The sequence below is a fragment of the Trifolium pratense genome, linkage group LG2 (assembly GCF_020283565.1).
Source record: "Trifolium pratense cultivar HEN17-A07 linkage group LG2, ARS_RC_1.1, whole genome shotgun sequence".
Lineage (NCBI taxonomy): Eukaryota > Viridiplantae > Streptophyta > Magnoliopsida > Fabales > Fabaceae > Trifolium > Trifolium pratense.
The window spans coordinates 57248108-57269352 of NC_060060.1; the positions used below are offsets into that span (position 1 = coordinate 57248108).

The window sequence follows — 21245 nt, forward strand, 5'->3', positions numbered from 1 at the left end:
ACAACTCCACAAATCCTATAAGTCTCTGATTCCCTCATGGATCACTTAACCGTGTTACATCACCTATTCATGTCGTATCTTATTCCAAACATATCACTCGATAATTCAATTCCAACAATCACTTGATGACCAACATTCTCGAACTTCATTGACACATGCTAAAAACTACCGTCTCTAACCGTCAAATTCCTTTTCTCACATATCTCCATTCATTGAGTCGAATCCCAACACGACTATTCCGTTCTCAAATCATCTCTTAACCAACATTTGCATTCCTTAACGCAAACATTTTCCAATACCAGTTCTCCTTAATACATTCGATACCAATATAGAACTCTTGAATTAAATCTACAAAGCTCCAAATATTCGCCATACGATCTAATTCTATCCATCAAATTCTAATCAACTTTTGTCTTAGTACTCTTACTAATGACTCCTTGTCTACTCCCAATATGACATCTCTAGAAAAATTTCCAAAATTCTCGTCCAAAATACATTTGAAGTTATACGTCAAATTACTACCATTCAATCATCCATGATGAAACAATTTAACATCCTTTATTTCATTGTCACCGATTATGACCATACTACACCAACATCCACGATGCATCTAACAACACTAGTCTCCACCGACTTTCTTATTCCATAAATCCAAATTTCCTAGTAAATACTTACTCACTCTTATCTTGTGGACACTACAAAATGCTCTCCGACACTTACCTTAGGCATCGCCTTCAACTCCTTACTATATGTGCTCAAACACAACATCTACTCATGTGTGCGGTAATCCTTTTCGCAAACTCTCACCTAACACAAGTCACTTCCAACATGACCTCCTACTACTCATCCTCTGCACGTTCTTCAACGGCTAACTTTCTTATTTCTAATCATTCTAAGACGTTACTACTCACTTAGCTTCATCTCAACCTCCAAGACTCTACGTTCTCATTCAACATGTGACACCAATTGTCCGGTCATTATCCAAATCCAATTACTCTTTCTTCGACAAGCCTCTCACAAAATCCTTCGAATCGTTATCCTACTTCCATCTTCTAATAAACTTTGAAATTCCTGGCACACAGTGGACAGGTGTTGCTCAAGGTGTAGCAACACTTGTCTGTTGTAGACAGATGTTGTTACTAGTGCGCCAACACTTGTCTATAAACAGAGTAAATACCATAAAACAATACAAACAGTAAAGTAAATAACACACGAGAGTTGTTAACCCAGTTCAGCCTAAAGCCTACTCTGGGGGATACCAATCCAGGAATGAAGTCCACTATCAGCAGTATTACTTCGAAGCTAAACTCACCCGTTTACAACTTCTCACTTAATCACTACCCAATGACCCTTCTACCTAGGAACTCCTAGATATGAGACCCCGTCCCAATTCCCACCTTAGCAACACAGACAGCGCTGCTATTCAATTACACAAACACAACAGGTGGAGACACACTCCTAAGAAACTAGGATTCACTCTTGCTTAAAAGCTTGCGAGTAAACCACACAACACAATAGAACAATCTCCGTACTTCAAAGCTTAGGAGAAGTTCACACTTACAACTCAATAACACTCAGGTCCTAAGCTTGCATCAATGAGACACAAGATAGGCTCACAATTAACACTCTAAAATCCCTAAAACACACGCTTTGTAAGAACACGATTTTAGATGCTTGAAACCATATGCTTGCCTTCGTATTTATAGTAGTAGAATGACTTGGGCTTCAAGACAAAATTAGGGCTTCTAGAATTGCGGCAGCAGTGATATATTTTTGAAAATAATAGTTATATTTTTGAAACCGCAAAAATATATTTTCCAAAAATATAATTCTTTTGGAAAATAAAACTTGGGTTTAGCTGCCTTCTAAATCACATTAAACACGTGCGCCTTCTTCTGCAAGATACCTTGAAACAATTCTTCAAACAGATCTTCAAAAGATTGAGTAGAAAATAATAACATCCAGCTGGCGCGCGTAGAACAGAGTCAGGTGTTGTTCCAAAGTGTAACAACATTTGTCACAACACTTGGGGTCAGCACACTTGTCTCAACACTTGGCTAAAATATGTTTTTGCAAAATGTAGCCAATATACAAAAACCCAACAATCTCCCCCTTTGGCAAATTTTGGCTAAAACAATATTAGACCAGTATATAGAGAGATACAGTATTACTTTTCCTTCGAGTCAACATGAACACACAACTAGGAAAGAAAGTAACACATAATAAGAACTACTTCCAGAAGAGTTAAGTAGTATCAGAGGCAATGCAACAGCGGAACAAAACATCTAGCCTCATGGAACAACACAATGGAGAAATAAACTCCCAATAGTAGATGCTTAGAAGTAGGAGAAATAAACTCCTCATAGTGTAAAGCGCATTTCTTCAACATAAGAACAGCAGGAAAAATAAATTCCCATAGACATCTGAGAAAAATAAATTCTCAGTCATAGTAGATAGTGGACTCAATAGTCAGGTGCCATAACACTTGGCACAACATTTGTCATCAAATACATTCAGGCGAAGGCGATCAAGAGATAATTTCACTCACACTCCCCCTGAATTCATGAATACACACACAGATAGAGAAAGAATATTCACTACTCCCCCTCGGTACATGCATATTACTCACACTCCCCCTCAATACGAGCATACGAACACTAGCACAAAAACAGTCACCAGATGTGGGAACATCTGTCCGCACACTTGTCATACACACACACTACTCCCCCTTTTTAGCCACAATTTAGACAAACATCATGAATAGGAAATCATAGTGTACCAGAGCATAGAGAATATCAGTGTGCAGTTATTACAGACCATAGAGCACACACAGGTGCTAGAAATTTAGGGCCTTGCCCATAAAAGAAACACCAAGAAAAACAACAAAAGTACATCAGAAACAAATATAAGGAAACATCAGAAATCAGATTGAAGAACTTTCATCAGAGTCCTCCATCACATCCTCAGAACCATCCTCAGACTCACTAGCCTCTTCTCCTTCTTGTCCATTTGGCTCACCCTCAGCCATCTCAGCAGCTTCCTCAGCCTTGAGTGCCTCAATCACTCGGTCTATTTTCAGCTTTCTGGCCTCAAGAGCTCTGCTGGTCTCAGTCAAGTCTGCAATCATCTGCTTCCTTGAAAGTATACCACCCTGGACAGATGTGCCAACACCTGCTGCAGCATTTGTCCCATCCAGCAGCCTCTGCTCAATCACCAACACCCCTTTCCTTTTACAAGGAACATCAGTACTCCTTAGTATATCTGGGTGTTGCTCAAGAATTATATTGCATAGCAGAGTAGGGAGAGCAACTGGCTTCTCAACAGCATAAGTCAGGGCATGGCTTAAAGTTTCTTGAAAGAAATAAGCTCCATAGTCAAATTTGGCTTTTGTACCCACAACATAGATAAACTTTCCCAATCCTCTGGCTACATCACCTGAATGGGTTGTAGGCACCCAATTGTGTGCAGCTATCCTATTCAAAACAGCATAAAATGGAGAGAGAGAAGTAGCAGCCAATTTTGCCTTGCTAGGCCATACCTTAATCTTGCCACCTGTGAGGACCTTGCAGACCTCATTGTCAGTGACTTTCAGAGGAGCCACTTCTTCAGAATCCCTTTGCAGATATTGATTAATCACAATCGGTGAGAAACTGACACACTTTCCACGTACAAACACTTGCCTATATTCAGGACTTCTTGGATCATTACAGTTTTCAGCAACATTAATCAAAAATTCCTTCACAAGCCTGTCAAAGCACTTGTCCAAACCAACCACAGTTTTCATCAGACCTGCATACTCAAGAGCTTCTACAACACTAGGACATTCAAGAATATCAGCTTTCAAATTTCTTTCCAGAGCTAACCTTCTATGATATACAAACTTCCACCTTGCAGACCCATTTTCCAGATGAAATGAAACATTATCTAATGGAGCAGATGGAACAGATTGAGGAACCTTCTTCCTTCCTACACTTTTCCTAGATGTGCTGCCAGATGCAGCAACATCTGTCTCTGGTTCAAACTCAGAATCACTTGTTGGTGGAGCTTTCCTTTTTCTAGTCTCAGTTCTAGGAACCACCTTACTTACAGGTTTTGGAGGTCCATACACAGGCTTTTTACCAGTAGCTTTTCCAGCCTTAGAGGGTTTGGGTGTTTGGAACGAACACAAGAAGTTGAGCAGTTGGTTGCGTGTTTTGGGAATAGAATAAATGTTGTAATGATTTCCCTTTGTAAACGTGCAGAGAGTGTAGGAGGGAAGATAAAGTAACTGTTGTACACTCTCCTTGCAATAACTGCTATTGATTTTCAAAAAGGCAAATTCCCAGTTTGCCTCTTAAATTTTCAAATTGACTTGCATCTAACGCCTTAGTGAAAATGTCTGCTAATTGTTCTTCCGATGCAATGTGCTCAAGTGTAACAATTTTTTCTTCTACAAGCTCCCTTATAAAATGATGACGTATATCAATGTGCTTAGTCCTACTATGTTGAATAGGATTTTTAGAAATGTTTATAGCACTCAGATTGTCACAGTAAAGTGTCATGACATCTTGCTCCACACTATACTCCTTCAACATTTGTCTCATCCATAACAATTGAGAGCAACTACTCCCAGCTGCTATATATTCTGCCTCAGCTGTTGATAGAGACACACTATTTTGCTTCTTACTAAACCAAGATACTAGATTGTTTCCCAAGAAGAAACATGCACCAGAGGTGCTCTTTCTATCATCAGCACTTCCAGCCCAATCTGCATCACAATATCCAATTAAGGTAGAATCATTGCCATGAGTGTATAGAATTCCATAGCCACATGTGCCATTGACATATTTGAAGATCCTCTTTACTTGAGTCAGATGACTCATCTTGGGTTCAGATTGGTATCTAGCACAAACACCAACTGCAAACATGATATCAGGCCTGCTAGCTGTGAGATATAGTAAGCTCCCAATCATACTTCTATAGAGACTTTGATCCACATCAACACCTTTCTCATCTTTGGTAAGCTTCAAGTGTGTAGGTGCAGGTGTCCTTTTGTGACTACCACCTTCCATACCAAATTTCTTCACAATGTTTCTTGCATATTTTTCTTGAGAGATAAATATGGTGTCTTCCATTTGTTTGACCTGAAGACCTAAAAAATAAGTTAGCTCACCTACAAGACTCATTTCAAATTCAGATTGCATTTGATGCACAAAGTGTTCCACCATTTGTCGCGACATTCCACCAAATACAATATCATCCACATATATCTGAGCTATCATTAGCTTCCCTTTCTCTTCTCTTACAAACAGGGTTTTATCATTACCACCCTTCTTGTATCCATGGCTGACGAGGAATTCAGTCAATCTTTCATACCATGCTCTAGGGGCTTGTTTCAATCCATAGAGTGCTTTCTTTAGTTTGTAAACATGGTTAGGAAAGCTTGGACCTACAAACCCTTTTGGTTGCTCAACATATACCTCTTCATTTAGATAGCCATTTAGGAATGCACTTTTTACATCCATTTGATATAGCTTGAATTTTAAGATGCATGCCACAACCAAGAGTAATCTTATGGACTCCAAGCGAGCAACTGGAGCAAAAGTTTCATCAAAATCTACTCCTTCTATCTGGGTGTAACCTTGTGCTATAAGTCTGGCTTTATTTCTAGTAATATCACCATTTTCATCAGTTTTGTTCTTGTACACCCACTTTGTACCAATAACATTTATACCATCTGGTCTAGGTACTAGATCCCATACCTCACTTCTTTTGAACTGAGTTAGTTCCTCCTGCATAGCATTGATCCAGTATTCATCACTCAAAGCTTCTTTAACATTCTTTGGTTCAATCTTTGATATGAAACATGAATTGGAAATTGCTTCTTTTGATCTTCTTGTTGCAATTCCTTGATTTGGATTTCCAATGACAAGTTCCAGAGGATGATTCTTCTGTGTTCTAGTAGATGGTCCCTTGTTTGGTCTAGGAACCTCTGTAGTAGACTCAGAATGTTGATCAGGTTCAGGTTCAGTTTGATCATCATCAGGTGTTGGGACAGGTGTTATGACATCTGTCTCTTCAGCTGGATCTGCACTTGTTGTGTCACTGTCATCAACAACAACATTAATTGATTCCATCATAGTTCTTGTTCTGGAGTTAAAAACCCTGTACGCTCTGCTGTTGGTTGAGTAACCTAAAAATATCCCCTCATCACTTTTGGGATCCAATTTTCTCCTAGGTTCTCTATCTGCCAAAATATAACATTTTGACCCAAACACATGGAAGTACTTCACAGTAGGCTTCCTATTCTTCCATAGTTCATACAATGTTGTAGCAGTACCTTTCCTTATGTTACTCTATTGTGAATGTAACATGCTGTATTCATGGCTTCAGCCCAGAACTTGTAAGGAACATTTTTGGCATGCAACATTACTCTAGCAGATTCCTGTAAGGTTCTATTCTTTCTTTCAACCACACCATTTTGTTGAGGTGTAATTGGTGAAGAAAATTCATGAATTATTCCTTCAGCAGCACAAAAATCAGCAAATTTAGAGTTTTCAAATTCCTTACCATGGTCACTTCTGATTCTTACAATACCACAGTCTTTCTCTTTTTGAAGTTGTACACAAAGGTTTTTGAATTCTTCAGAAGTCTCAGATTTTTCCCTAATGAAATTCACCCAAGTATACCTAGAGAAGTCATCAACAATAACAAGAACATATTTCTTACCTCCAAGACTCTCAACTTGTATGGGCCCCATCAGATCCATATGTAGTAACTCAAGAACTCTAGAGGTGGACAAGTGTTGCAACTTTTGGTGCGACACTTTGGTTTGCTTCCCAATCTGACATTCACCACAGATATTGCCTTCCTGTATCTGTAAGATTGGTAGTCCTCTGACAGCTTCCTCTGATATGACTCTCTTCATGCTCTTCAGGTTAAGGTGTCCTAATTTTTGATGCCACAGCTTAACCTCTTCATTTTTAGTTAAGAGACATGTAGATACATTACCTTCTTCAAGAGGGATCCACAAGTAGCAGTTGTCTTTTGATCTAACACCCCTCATAAGGATGTCTCCTTCATTATTGCTGACCAGACATTCATTTTTTGTAAAGTTGACTTTCATGCCTTGATCACATAGTTGGCTTATACTGATTAGATTGGCAGTTAGTCCTTTTACAAGGAGAACATTTTCAAGTTTTGGTAGACCATGGCCAATCAGTCTTCCAATACCTCTGATTTCCCCCTTTGCTCCATCTCCAAATGTCACAAAACTTGTGGCATAGGATTTTACTTCCTTTAAATATTTTTCAACACCAGTCATGTGTCTAGAACAACCACTATCAAAGTACCAATCTTCTTTTGATGAGGCTCTGAGAGACGTATGGGCAATCAAACCTTTCCCACTGCTTTCAGCTGTGTACTCCTTGGTATTGGTTGCATCATCTTTTTGCTTCCATTCCATCTTTGTTTTAGTGATGGATTGATCAGGTTCTTGTGGAATTTCACTTGGATAACCATACAGTTTGTAGCAATAAGGCCTTATGTGCCCCTTTCTTCCACAGTGATGACATCTCCATGAATGGTACCTGCTTCTTGGTCTAGGTATAAACCTAGGTCTCTGCCATCTTTGCTGATGTGGTGCCACATGTGGCAACACTTGTCTCTGCTGTCTAGGAGACAGGTGTGGCGACATCCTGTCATGCTTTTTTGGAGACGGTTGTTTACTCAACTCAGGCAAAAATTTCCCTTCTTTGTTGTAATCCATAATCCTATTAACATTTTTGTATTCATACCCAATGCCTGTTTTGGATCTACTGGGGGCAGGCAAAGTTTCCAGGATTTCATCTAGATCACTTCCTTTGAATAGCCTAAGAACATGCTTCTTTAAATTCTCAAGATGAGAGTTTAATTCAGTTACCTCTTCATTCAGATGGGCTATCTCAGTCAGTTGTTTGATCTTGTCAGCTTCTAAGTTGATGATAGTTGCCTTCTGTTGCTCAATGATCTTTAAACTATCTTCCCATTTAGTACCAAATTCAGAGATTCTTGACAAATTAGCAGCTTTCTCAGTTTGCAACTTAGTGATTGTCTCTTTTTGCTCTTCAGAGACTCTGCAGACTTCTGCACTCTTCAGACACAGCTTTTTATATGATTCAGCAAGCTCATCAAAGGTCAGTTCTTCTTCACATGATTCAGTGTCAGATGTGCAAACACTTGTCAATACATGTATAGCCTTTGCAGTATCAGTTTCTCCTTCAGAATCTTCATCTGACCAAGTTACAGTTAACCCCTTCTTTTGTTTCTTCAGAAAGGTACCACATTCACTTCTAATGTGACCAAACCCCTCACATTCATGGCATTGAACACCTTTATTTGGAGCTGATTTTTCATCTGTTACAGATTTTCTGAAGTTCCTGTAAGTGTTGCGCCCAATGTCAGCTGCACCTGTCTTAGAGCGTTTGTCCATTCTCTTTAGCACCTTATTAAATTGTTTTCCCAGAAGAACCATTGCATCAGAGATGCTTTGTTCAGATTCTGTGTCACTCAGTTGATCTTCTTCCTCAGCATTTGAAACAAAAGCAATACTTTTGTTTTTCTTATCCATCTTTTCATTTGTGGCTACCTCATAGGTTTGTAGTGAACCAACTAGTTCATCTAGCTTCATATCTGTGATATCCTTTGCTTCTTCTATAGCTGTGACTTTCATGTCAAACTTCTTAGGTAGAGACCTAAGCATTTTTCTTACCAGCTTTTCTTCAGGTATCTTTTCACCCAAGGCATCAAATTGATTGTCAAAATCAAGTATGGTCATGTGAAAATCCTGAATGGTTTCATCATCATTCATTCTTAGATTCTCAAACTTAGTTGTTAGGAGTTGAAGTTTTGACATCTTCACTTTAGAGGTACCTTCATGAACAGTCTCAAGAATTGTCCAAGCTTCCTTAGCACAGACACACTTTTTGATGAGTCTGAATATGTGCTTGTCAACACCATTATATAGCGCATATAATGCTTTTGAGTTTGCAAGAGCAAGCTCATCTTCTTCTTTGGACCATTCTTCAGCAGATTTCAACTCAAGAGTTGGTTTACCATCTTTGTCCATCTTCACAAGTGGAGTCCATCCTCTCAGAATTGCCTTCCATGTCTTGCTATCAATTTGTTTTAGGAAGGCCATCATGCGGGACTTCCAATAGTCATAGTTTGAAGCGCCAACCAAGAGAGGTGGTCTGGTAACAAAACCTCCTTCTTTGTCCATCCTTGCCAGAAACGATTTCCCTGGAGCTCACCCTAAAATTCAGAACAGGGTGCCTGCTCTGATACCAATTGAAATTCCTGGCACACAGTGGACAGGTGTTGCTCAAGGTGTAGCAACACTTGTCTGTTGTAGACAGATGTTGTTACTAGTGCGCCAACACTTGTCTATAAACAGAGTAAATACCATAAAACAATACAAACAGTAAAGTAAATAACACACGAGAGTTGTTAACCCAGTTCAGCCTAAAGCCTACTCTGGGGGATACCAATCCAGGAATGAAGTCCACTATCAGCAGTATTACTTCGAAGCTAAACTCACCCGTTTACAACTTCTCACTTAATCACTACCCAATGACCCTTCTACCTAGGAACTCCTAGATATGAGACCCCGTCCCAATTCCCACCTTAGCAACACAGACAGCGCTGCTATTCAATTACACAAACACAACAGGTGGAGACACACTCCTAAGAAACTAGGATTCACTCTTGCTTAAAAGCTTGCGAGTAAACCACACAACACAATAGAACAATCTCCGTACTTCAAAGCTTAGGAGAAGTTCACACTTACAACTCAATAACACTCAGGTCCTAAGCTTGCATCAATGAGACACAAGATAGGCTCACAATTAACACTCTAAAATCCCTAAAACACACGCTTTGTAAGAACACGATTTTAGATGCTTGAAACCATATGCTTGCCTTCGTATTTATAGTAGTAGAATGACTTGGGCTTCAAGACAAAATTAGGGCTTCTAGAATTGCGGCAGCAGTGATATATTTTTGAAAATAATAGTTATATTTTTGAAACCGCAAAAATATATTTTCCAAAAATATAATTCTTTTGGAAAATAAAACTTGGGTTTAGCTGCCTTCTAAATCACATTAAACACGTGCGCCTTCTTCTGCAAGATACCTTGAAACAATTCTTCAAACAGATCTTCAAAAGATTGAGTAGAAAATAATAACATCCAGCTGGCGCGCGTAGAACAGAGTCAGGTGTTGTTCCAAAGTGTAACAACATTTGTCACAACACTTGGGGTCAGCACACTTGTCTCAACACTTGGCTAAAATATGTTTTTGCAAAATGTAGCCAATATACAAAAACCCAACAAACTTGATTATTCATACAATCCTTACTTCCAACGATTCAACAAGCATACCAATCCTATTATGATATTTCTCAATTCCATTCTCATCTACTTTAAAACCTACTTCCTCTCCTCGATTAATTAACACCAACGGTTCACTAATCTTCACACCTCTTTCTCTAAGATTCTCAAATCTCTTCTGGAAATCACTTCACACACTAGACTTAGAACTCCGAATTGTTCAACCAATTCAACCTACTACCATATGCACGACTCACGTAAAACTTCTTACTCAAGAATCCGCTACAACATCCGATCCACTTGGATGACAACTTACTTCAAAATCATCACCTCTCAAGAATCATAATCACTTCCTCTTCCTCATATTCGACTCCTTCTGATCAAACAGGTACTTCAACCTTGGTCCACAAAAATGATGCCTTCAAACTTTTAGTGCGAGACACAATCTCCAACCGTTCCGAATACTCTTCATCTCCCTTAAGCAATCTCACTAACGCCCCTACGGCGAAACACTTGGTCTGACAACTTCTCTTCTAGTAGTTTCTCACAACTTGTTGCGCCCATTCATTCCACTTCGAACAACGTCGCCAATTCCTGAGTATTCCGCTTCAAGAACATCTCTACTCATCTCATCTTCTCACGTTCGAAACATCTCGGAGGGATATAACCTTCTCCCCCACTTATCTCAAACTCACTCGTACTCTTCCACTAGAACTTCCGGTGCTCACACCCCACGGTTCTATCGTCTCTAAACATATTCTTCCTAAGAAGAAACTAGTATCAACATCGTTTACACGCATGTCGCATACAAGGGACAAAACCTAACCCATGATACCTAAACACTTACACAAAATCATGCAAGCATCCAAGTAACCTATACTTCCTTCACTTTTCAAAGTTAGGAAATCAAAACACACAAGAAAAATGAACATTGCATAGAAATAATTCATATTCACATTTATTCTAGTCCTAACAAACACAAGAAGACAAGAATCTCACATCTAATCAACTTAGGACAAGATATCTGTTGGTGTTTTATGTTGGCCTCATTTTGCTAAAACAAATATTCAAGCAAGATGTTGGATAGAATGCTTCAACATTGGATACAACATTCATGCTTCAACATTGGACACCACATCCAGTGCGCTCTGTTTTCGCGAATGATATATTTTTGCGTAAGATTTTTGAAAGATCTGTTTGAAGAATTAATCCACGCCTTTTATTTGTGTGCCAACACACAGGTGTTTCCAGAATCTTCAGTAAGCGATTTATGAATTATTTGTTCCTCAATATTAAGAGATAAAAGATTTGTTTCTAAAATATATTTATGGACAATAAATCTATTTATGGAAGGAATAAATATTTGGTGAAAATATATTTGGGATAAGGAGCACTGTCACGTATAATTAATAATGGATCTCGTGACCCAGTTTTGTTTGCTAATCAGATCTTCAAGTTAAGGAAACAAAACATTTTAATTGAAGATTATTTCTTGAAGGAACCTTTAATCAGGCTGTGTTATTGAAGACCATTGAAGACCTAGCCTATGCTAGTGTAGGTTATTTAAAGAATATTGACACCATTGTTCAACACACTGAAGCCGAAATTGAGTTTTACAAAGCGTGTGTTTAGGGTTTTAGTATTGTTAATTGTGTTCCTCTTCTTGTATTACATTGATGCAAGATTAAGGACTGTGTGTTACTGTGTTGTAATATCTCCGGAGCTTCTAAGCAAGGAGATAGTGTGTATGAACCATTCCTAAGCTTTGAAGTACGGAATTGGTGGTTGTTTTAAGAAGTGTGTCTTCATCTGTAAACTGTAACGTGTACGATCACAGTGGCTGTGATTAAGAGGAGTTGAGCGGAGGTTCTCATACCTAGGTGTGACTTAGGTAGAATATAGCACTGGTGGTGATTAGGTGAGAAGTCATAAACGGGGCGTTTATTGAGGGCTTTGAACTAATACTATCATAGTGGATTCACTCCTGGATTGGTATCCCCCAGAGTAGGCTGTTATGCTGAACTGGGTTAACAAATAACTGTGTTATTCTGTTTCGTGCATTTTATATTTCCTTATTGTTCGTCTAGTTCAGTGTTGAACACAGTGTTGGATCATCGGATCAAACATACAGTGTTGGAGCATCGTGTTCAACATCGTGTTACTAGTGTGCCAGAATTTCAATATCAACAAAATAAAATTCTTGCCTAGCTCCCTCGCTTAGCAAAACTATCGAGCTCCCGGCGAGACAAGTCAAAAACATTCACATGATTTAGCAAGACTTAGCGAGACTCAGCGAGGTTCATTCTTCGCCTAGCGAGCACATCCAAAAATCCGGGTGCTCTGCTACGGTTTTGAACTTACGCTCACTAAACTCTCGTTTTCTCGACTCACTAATCCACAAAATCCAAAACTTCAAGCATATAACATCATTATAAACTTGAAAGCACAATTAGAATCATGCATCAACAATCATCTAGCACATGTTATAAACAAACATATAACAAACACATACCAGGACACATTAATATCATACTCTTCTCACCATTTTGAAAATTTAATTTTCACTCACCCAAAAGAAAATAACTCTATATTTTCACCAAAATCTTTAAGAAATAATATTAGTTTTTAAAATTATTTCAAATCATTACCACATGCAGTTTTATATCATGCCGGATCGTCACATGCAGTTTTACATCATGCCGGATCATCAACAATTAGCAATAAGCATCAATCCATCAAGTTTAAACTACAAAAAGGTTAAACTCTACGCATATACAACTATTATAAACATAGGAGTATAGCACTCACACCACTGCTCAACAAAAGAATGGATCATCTAATCCAATTCACATCACTCATAGTTCCTAAACGAACAACATGAATGATTTCACAAAACAAACACAACAAAATTGTTAGACAAACACGACTGACACACAACACTCACTTGGTCCGACTGCACAGACCTGCTCTGATCGACACATAACCCACACAGTCCGAAGACAACGGGGCTCTGATACCAATTGTAACACCCAAACCCATTATTTATATATTTCTACCTTTAGTAAAATCTTTGTCAAAATACGCAACGGAAAATAATGTTTGATATTATAAAAGTTGTGGTTCGAGTATTACATTCTTCAATCAAAATAATACTAATGTAGTTAATTAGTAAAAATACTTGTTTATACAAATCTTAAATCAACTAATGTATTTATTAGCTATAGCTTTCTTCTCAGCTAAGCTTTCTTCTCCTTCAGATTCAATTTTTAAGTTATCAGCAGCACTTTTTGAAGAAAATGCTAGATTCTTATCTTTCTTTTCATTCCTCCTGTTCAAGCCAATTTCATAGGTTTGGAGTGATCCTATGAGTTCATCTAAATTTAGACTTGAAAGATCATGAGCCTCCTCAATGGCTGTCACCTTCATATCAAATCTTTTAGGCAAAGATCTGAGTATTTTTCCAACTAGCTCCTCATCTGAGATAGGTTTTCCAAGTACATCAAACGAATTTGCAAAGTCAAGCACATTCATTTGAAAGTCATGAATGCTTTCCTCCTCCTTCATTCTGAGATTCTCAAAATTGGTTTTAAGCATCTGAAGCTTAGATAACTTTACTTTAGATGTTCCTTCATGAGCTTTTCTCAGAATTTCCCAGGCATGCTTAGCAGTAGTACATCTCTTGACAAGCCTGAACATGTTAGCATCCACACCATTGAAAATTGCATACAAGGCTTTGGAGTTGCCAAGTGCTAGATCATCCTCATCTTTTGTCCATTCGTCATCTGGCTTCTTTACATCAGTTTTCTTGCCATCCTTGTCAAGAACCATTGGTGGTTCCCATCCACGCATCACAGCCTTCCATGTCCTGCTGTCAATTGATTTTATGAAAGCCTCCATACGAGATTTCCAATAGTCATAGTTCTCAGGACCTGTCAGTAAAGGGGGTTTAGACAATGACCCTCCTTCTTTATCCATTGTACCAGAAAGTACTTCCCTGGAGCTCACCCAAAATAACAGAAAAGGGTGCCTGCTCTGATGCCAATTGAAATTCTGGTATCACTAGAATGATGTTACCGAAGCTGTCCCAACAACTACTTTATGAATAATGTTGTTTCTATTGTTGGCACATCTTACATAACATATAAAATACTGACAGAAAATAAATAAAGTGCACAAGTAATTGTTAACCCAGTTCAGCCAACTGCCTACTCTGGGGGATACCAATCCATGAAGGAAATCCACTAATAGCTCTAGTTACTAAGACCTCCAGCAAACCCTAGGATTTACGCCTTAAACTAAGACCTCCAGCAAACCCCTGATTTACGCCTTATAACCTCGACACTACTCATGCAACTTCTGCCTAGGAACTCCTAGACATGAGATCCCATCTCACTTCCACTCACACAACACAACCTGTGTTGTTTAAACAATGTTGGGAATGATGTGGCAACAACTTACCAAGACACTACTTCACTTTTGCTTAAAAGCTTCAAGTGAATCACACACGGTAAACTTCGTACTTCAAAGCTTAGGAGTCACCTTAAAATAATAAACTTACTTCTTAACTCGTGTTATAGAATCCACAAGCAAGAATTACAATCAAACAATAAAAGACTCAACAAAGACTCAATATGTGTAACTAATATTTTTCAATGAGATACATAGTCTTGAGCTTGGTCTTCGTATATATAATGATCTAGCACGCTCCTCTTTCTTCACAAATGCTCAGACGCTCCTTGAGAATCATAAAGGATGATCTGATACTTTTTCAATCTTCATTAAGGATATATCAAGACTTTCCAAAAGTGTTTAAAGGACTTTATATGATAGGATAAGTCATCCAGCTTTTCCATTAAGTTTGTCTTATCCTTAAAGCTCCTGATCAGATCAAATCTCCATTGAGCGTGCTCTTTAAGTGGATTTCCATAAATAGCAGATGCTCTCATAAATGCGCGAGATTTCCTTGAATAAATATGATGTTGTAACATGTTATCCAACATCTTGTTAGTATATTTGTTTTAGCAAAATTAAGCCAATTCAAATATCCAACAATATGGTTACACAAGGGAAATATAAATAGTTCTCCCGATGATTAACATATAAGAAATGGATTTAGAAATACTAGTGAGTACCAACAAAATAACAACCTAAGAGGTTTATTATTCACAAGAGGTTTAGAAAACTTATAGAACTTAGACAGTTGATCTTATGGAATGGATTATGGGCTTTGTGCCATATTTAATTATGAAATGTTCCAGTGGGCTTTGGACCACGTATATGAATAAAATGTTTAAGTTATGGTCCTAGTGATACCAGAGACTACCTGATATAGGAGTTGGATAATCTGGTTGGATTCCCAGAGGGAATTCCACATAACGACAAGACGAGTCAAGGAGTCGAGTCATAGCCCTTGATAGGGAATTTGACCGACTAGGTAGACCTCCTGAGCCTAACTCACCTCAGGTTGTCTACGTAAAAATGAACCCAGATAATTATTGTGTGATGCACTTATTTATATGATATGTAATTGACGAATGAATATGATGTTACGTATGAAATGATCAACTGTAAGTTTCTTCCTCTTAGTTACTAACTCTATAGGTAAATGGAACCACCGAGACGAAGTGACTGTCTCACCCCCCACATTTTGTTTCAGATAGACAGGTTGATCGAGGTGTCGAGGCCTTGAAGCATTAAGTTCAGATATGTGGAATACACTATTGAGCTGATGTTAAGATTTTCTTATATGTTGTATAAGACTCGGTTAGATTATATATTTAGATGTTAGCTCAATTTTGTATTCACTTCTTGGATTTTGTAATCCTATTCATGTGTTTCTAATGTAATTAATGTTTCCCGATTCAGTTGTGTACACTCTTGTCGATATTCTAGATAAATTGACATGGGGTGTTACATAGGTAGTCCAAGAAACAATCGGATCACGAACTTCTTTATCTTCTTTAAAGAGATTGATATAGAATTCTCATACCAAGTCTTTAAGGCTTTCTGGTTCATCCACCCATGTTCTATCCTCTTTGCGCAAAGAAATGATTTTGTTGCGTCTCCTTCTAACAATGGTTTTAGAATGATAATACTTTGTATTTCGGTCCCCATCATTAATCCATTGACTCCTAGATTTTTGAAACCAGAAGCACTCTTCCTGATAAAGGGTGACAGCAAGTTGATCTTGTAACTCTTTTTCCAAATTCTCAAGAAATATGCTATGTCCATGGTTAGAGCTATTTTGGATACCATTAAGTCTATCCAAAATTTCCTTCTTTCTTTTAAATATGTCCCCAAAGATATCTTTATTCCACTTTTTGAGTTGAATTGTAAGATTGTGAAGACTTTGAACGATATTTGTGTCCTTCTCCCAGTTGGAATTCAGAAAGTCTTTAAAATCAACATGAGAATTGCATGCTGCCTCAAAACGAAAAGGACGGTTTCTGCTTGAAGTGGCATGCCCCTCTAGTGACACAATAATGGGATGATGATCAGATTGAACCCTTGGAAGGACCTTAGCAAACCCTTCATGGTATTTAATTCTCCAATCAACATTACATAGGACACGGTCTAGTTTCTTGAAAACCCTATCCCTTCCATTCCACTTAGGACCTCTCCAAGTAAAGCGCGTTCCTGCGGTGGTGACTTCTAGGAGGTTACAATCATTGATCCAACTGTTAAAAATTTGACATTTTTTAACATCTACTGGGGCACCTCCTTTCTTCTCATCTGGATAAGCAATTTCATTAAAATCACCCATCACAAGCCACGGTTTGTTAATTGAAGTAGCAAGGTGTCACAATAATTGCCAAGTATCATGTCTCTCATTCTCTCGAGGGCTAGCATAAATCACAGTGAGAAGCCAAGGTTCCATACCTTTCTCGCTAACCTGCACATGAAGAAAGTGAAAGTTATTTTGAATTAATTGAATTTGAATGTCTGACCTGTTCCACATCAGCCAAATACCACCAGAAAAACCCCTAGCTTCGGCCAAAACATAATTTTTGAAACCTAGCTTCTTGATAGTTTTTCTTGCGATACTCCCACTGCAGCGTGGCTCTTGTAAGACCACTTGTGTTGCACCTCTTTTTTCGATTTTTTTTATTTCGTTTAGTTTTCACCGTGTTATAAATTTTATCGTTCAATTTTTGGCGAGATTAATGAAAAATATCGTGTTTTAGTCTACTTTCTCGGATTTCTCCAAAATTTGGCCTGAAAGATGGAAGACATATATACAATTAAACCGTATTACATATCAGGTGCGATCATACCAGCACTAATGCACCGGATCCCATCAGAACTCCGCAGTTAAGCGTGCTTGGGCGAGAGTAGTACTAGGATGGGTGACCTCCTGGGAAGTCCTTGTGTTGCACCTCTTTTTTCGATTTTTTTTATTTCGTTTAGTTTTCACCGTGTTATAAATTTTATCGTTCAATTTTTGGCGAGATTAATGAAAAATATCGTGTTTTAGTCTACTTTCTCGGATTTCTCCAAAATTTGGCCTGAAAGATGGAAGACATATATACAATTAAACCGTATTACATATCAGGTGCGATCATACCAGCACTAATGCACCGGATCCCATCAGAACTCCGCAGTTAAGCGTGCTTGGGCGAGAGTAGTACTAGGATGGGTGACCTCCTGGGAAGTCCTTGTGTTGCACCTCTTTTTTCGATTTTTTTTTATTTCGTTTAGTTTTCACCGTGTTATAAATTTTATCGTTCAATTTTTGGCGAGATTAATGAAAAATATCGTGTTTTAGTCTACTTTCTCGGATTTCTCCAAAATTTGGCCTGAAAGATGGAAGACATATATACAATTAAACCGTATTACATATCAGGTGCGATCATACCAGCACTAATGCACCGGATCCCATCAGAACTCCGCAGTTAAGCGTGCTTGGGCGAGAGTAGTACTAGGATGGGTGACCTCCTGGGAAGTCCTTGTGTTGCACCTCTTTTTTCGATTTTTTTTATTTCGTTTAGTTTTCACCGTGTTATAAATTTTATCATTCAATTTTTGGCGAGATTAATGAAAAATATCGTGTTTTAGTCTACTTTCTCGGATTTCTCCAAAATTTGGCCTGAAAGATGGAAGACATATATACAATTAAACCGTATTACATATCAGGTGCGATCATACCAGCACTAATGCACCGGATCCCATCAGAACTCCGCAGTTAAGCGTGCTTGGGCGAGAGTAGTACTAGGATGGGTGACCTCCTGGGAAGTCCTTGTGTTGCACCTCTTTTTTCGATTTTTTTTTATTTCGTTTAGTTTTCACCGTGTTATAAATTTTATCGTTCAATTTTTGGCGAGATTAATGAAAAATATCGTGTTTTAGTCTACTTTCTCGGATTTCTCCAAAATTTGGCCTGAAAGATGGAAGACATATATACAATTAAACCGTATTACATATCAGGTGCGATCATACCAGCACTAATGCACCGGATCCCATCAGAACTCCGCAGTTAAGCGTGTTTGGGCGAGAGTAGTACTAGGATGGGTGACCTCCTGGGAAGTCCTTGTGTTGCACCTCTTTTTTCGATTTTTTTTATTTCGTTTAGTTTTCACCGTGTTATAAATTTTATCGTTCAATTTTTGGCGAGATTAATGAAAAATATCGTGTTTTAGTCTACTTTCTCGGATTTCTCCAAAATTTGGCCTGAAAGATGGAAGACATATATACAATTAAACCGTATTACATATCAGGTGCGATCATACCAGCACTAATGCACCGGATCCCATCAGAACTCCGCAGTTAAGCGTGCTTGGGCGAGAGTAGTACTAGGATGGGTGACCTCCTGGGAAGTCCTTGTGTTGCACCTCTTTTTTCGATTTTTTTTTATTTCGTTTAGTTTTCACCGTGTTATAAATTTTATCGTTCAATTTTTGGCGAGATTAATGAAAAATATCGTGTTTTAGTCTACTTTCTCGGATTTCTCCAAAATTTGGCCTGAAAGATGGAAGACATATATACAATTAAACCGTATTACATATCAGGTGCGATCATACCAGCACTAATGCACCGGATCCCATCAGAACTCCGCAGTTAAGCGTGCTTGGGCGAGAGTAGTACTAGGATGGGTGACCTCCTGGGAAGTCCTTGTGTTGCACCTCTTTTTTCGATTTTTTTTTGTTTCGTTTAGTTTTCACCGTGTTATAAATTTTATCGTTCAATTTTTGGCGAGATTAATGAAAAATATCGTGTTTTAGTCTACTTTCTCGGATTTCTCCAAAATTTGGCCTGAAAGATGGAAGACATATATACAATTAAACCGTATTACATATCAGGTGCGATCATACCAGCACTAATGCACCGGATCCCATCAGAACTCCGCAGTTAAGCGTGCTTGGGCGAGAGTAGTACTAGGATGGGTGACCTCCTGGGAAGTCCTTGTGTTGCACCTCTTTTTTCGATTTTTTTTATTTCGTTTAGTTTTCACCGTGTTATAAATTTTATCATTCAATTTTTGGCGAGATTAATGAAAAATATCGTGTTTTAGTCTACTTTCTCGGATTTCTCCAAAATTTGGCCTGAAAGATGGAAGACATATATACAATTAAACCGTATTACATATCAGGTGCGATCATACCAGCACTAATGCACCGGATCCCATCAGAACTCCGCAGTTAAGCGTGCTTGGGCGAGAGTAGTACTAGGATGGGTGACCTCCTGGGAAGTCCTTGTGTTGCACCTCTTTTTTCGATTTTTTTTTATTTCGTTTAGTTTTCACCGTGTTATAAATTTTATCGTTCAATTTTTGGCGAGATTAATGAAAAATATCGTGTTTTAGTCTACTTTCTCGGATTTCTCCAAAATTTGGCCTGAAAGATGGAAGACATATATACAATTAAACCGTATTACATATCAGGTGCGATCATACCAGCACTAATGCACCGGATCCCATCAGAACTCCGCAGTTAAGCGTGCTTGGGCGAGAGTAGTACTAGGATGGGTCACCTCCTGGGAAGTCCTTGTGTTGCACCTCTTTTTTCGATTTTTTTTTATTTCGTTTAGTTTTCACCGTGTTATAAATTTTATCGTTCAATTTTTGGCGAGATTAATGAAAAATATCGTGTTTTAGTCTACTTTCTCGGATTTCTCCAAAATTTGGCCTGAAAGATGGAAGACATATATACAATTAAACCGTATTACATATCAGGTGCGATCATACCAGCACTAATGCACCGGATCCCATCAGAACTCCGCAGTTAAGCGTGCTTGGGCGAGAGTAGTACTAGGATGGGTGACCTCCTGGGAAGTCCTTGTGTTGCACCTCTTTTTTCGATTTTTTTTATTTCGTTTAGTTTTCACCGTGTTATAAATTTTATCATTCAATTTTTGGCGAGATCAATGAAAAATAACGTGTTTTAGTCTACTTTCTCGGATTTCTCCAAAATTTGGCCTGAAAGATGGAAGACATATCTACAATTAAACCGTATTACATATCAGGTGCGATCATACCAGCACTAATGCACCGGATCCCATCAGAACTCCGCAGTTAAGCGTGCTTGGGCGAGAGTAGTACTAGGATGGGTGACCTCCTGGGAAGTCCTTGTGTTGCACCTCTTTTTTCGATTTTTTTTTATTTCGTTTAGTTTTCACCGTGTTATAAATTTTATCGTTCAATTTTTGGCGAGATTAATGAAAAATATCGTGTTTTAGTCTACTTTCTCGGATTTCTCCAAAATTTGGCCTGAAAGATGGAAGACATATATACAATTAAACCGTATTACATATCAGGTGCGATCATACCAGCACTAATGCACCGGATCCCATCAGAACTCCGCAGTTAAGCGTGTTTGGGCGAGAGTAGTACTAGGATGGGTGACCTCCTGGGAAGTCCTTGTGTTGCACCTCTTTTTTCGATTTTTTTTATTTCGTTTAGTTTTC

At 38.4% G+C, this 21245-nt stretch overlaps 13 non-coding genes across 13 annotated transcripts; all 13 read left to right on the plus strand.

The window, feature by feature from the left end:
* The first annotated feature begins 17606 nt into the window (after positions 1-17606).
* On the plus strand, positions 17607-17725 carry LOC123912041. The gene has a single exon (XR_006810900.1). It is a non-coding gene; the product is annotated as a 5S ribosomal RNA (ribosomal RNA).
* Positions 17726-17896: 171 nt separating this feature from the next.
* On the plus strand, positions 17897-18015 carry LOC123912052. Its single transcript, XR_006810913.1, has one exon. It is a non-coding gene; the product is annotated as a 5S ribosomal RNA (ribosomal RNA).
* A 172-nt stretch (positions 18016-18187) lies between these two features.
* On the plus strand, positions 18188-18306 carry LOC123912063. The gene has a single exon (XR_006810926.1). It is a non-coding gene; the product is annotated as a 5S ribosomal RNA (ribosomal RNA).
* Positions 18307-18477: 171 nt separating this feature from the next.
* On the plus strand, positions 18478-18596 carry LOC123912074. The gene has a single exon (XR_006810938.1). It is a non-coding gene; the product is annotated as a 5S ribosomal RNA (ribosomal RNA).
* A 172-nt stretch (positions 18597-18768) lies between these two features.
* LOC123912199 lies at positions 18769-18887 on the plus strand. Its single transcript, XR_006811087.1, has one exon. It is a non-coding gene; the product is annotated as a 5S ribosomal RNA (ribosomal RNA).
* Positions 18888-19058: 171 nt separating this feature from the next.
* Positions 19059-19177, plus strand: LOC123912075. Its single transcript, XR_006810939.1, has one exon. It is a non-coding gene; the product is annotated as a 5S ribosomal RNA (ribosomal RNA).
* A 172-nt stretch (positions 19178-19349) lies between these two features.
* On the plus strand, positions 19350-19468 carry LOC123912076. Its single transcript, XR_006810941.1, has one exon. It is a non-coding gene; the product is annotated as a 5S ribosomal RNA (ribosomal RNA).
* A 172-nt stretch (positions 19469-19640) lies between these two features.
* Positions 19641-19759, plus strand: LOC123912078. Its single transcript, XR_006810943.1, has one exon. It is a non-coding gene; the product is annotated as a 5S ribosomal RNA (ribosomal RNA).
* A 171-nt stretch (positions 19760-19930) lies between these two features.
* Positions 19931-20049, plus strand: LOC123912079. The gene has a single exon (XR_006810944.1). It is a non-coding gene; the product is annotated as a 5S ribosomal RNA (ribosomal RNA).
* A 172-nt stretch (positions 20050-20221) lies between these two features.
* LOC123912196 lies at positions 20222-20340 on the plus strand. The gene has a single exon (XR_006811083.1). It is a non-coding gene; the product is annotated as a 5S ribosomal RNA (ribosomal RNA).
* Positions 20341-20512: 172 nt separating this feature from the next.
* LOC123912080 lies at positions 20513-20631 on the plus strand. The gene has a single exon (XR_006810945.1). It is a non-coding gene; the product is annotated as a 5S ribosomal RNA (ribosomal RNA).
* Positions 20632-20802: 171 nt separating this feature from the next.
* Positions 20803-20921, plus strand: LOC123912081. The gene has a single exon (XR_006810947.1). It is a non-coding gene; the product is annotated as a 5S ribosomal RNA (ribosomal RNA).
* A 172-nt stretch (positions 20922-21093) lies between these two features.
* LOC123912201 lies at positions 21094-21212 on the plus strand. Its single transcript, XR_006811089.1, has one exon. It is a non-coding gene; the product is annotated as a 5S ribosomal RNA (ribosomal RNA).
* Positions 21213-21245: the final 33 nt, after the last annotated feature.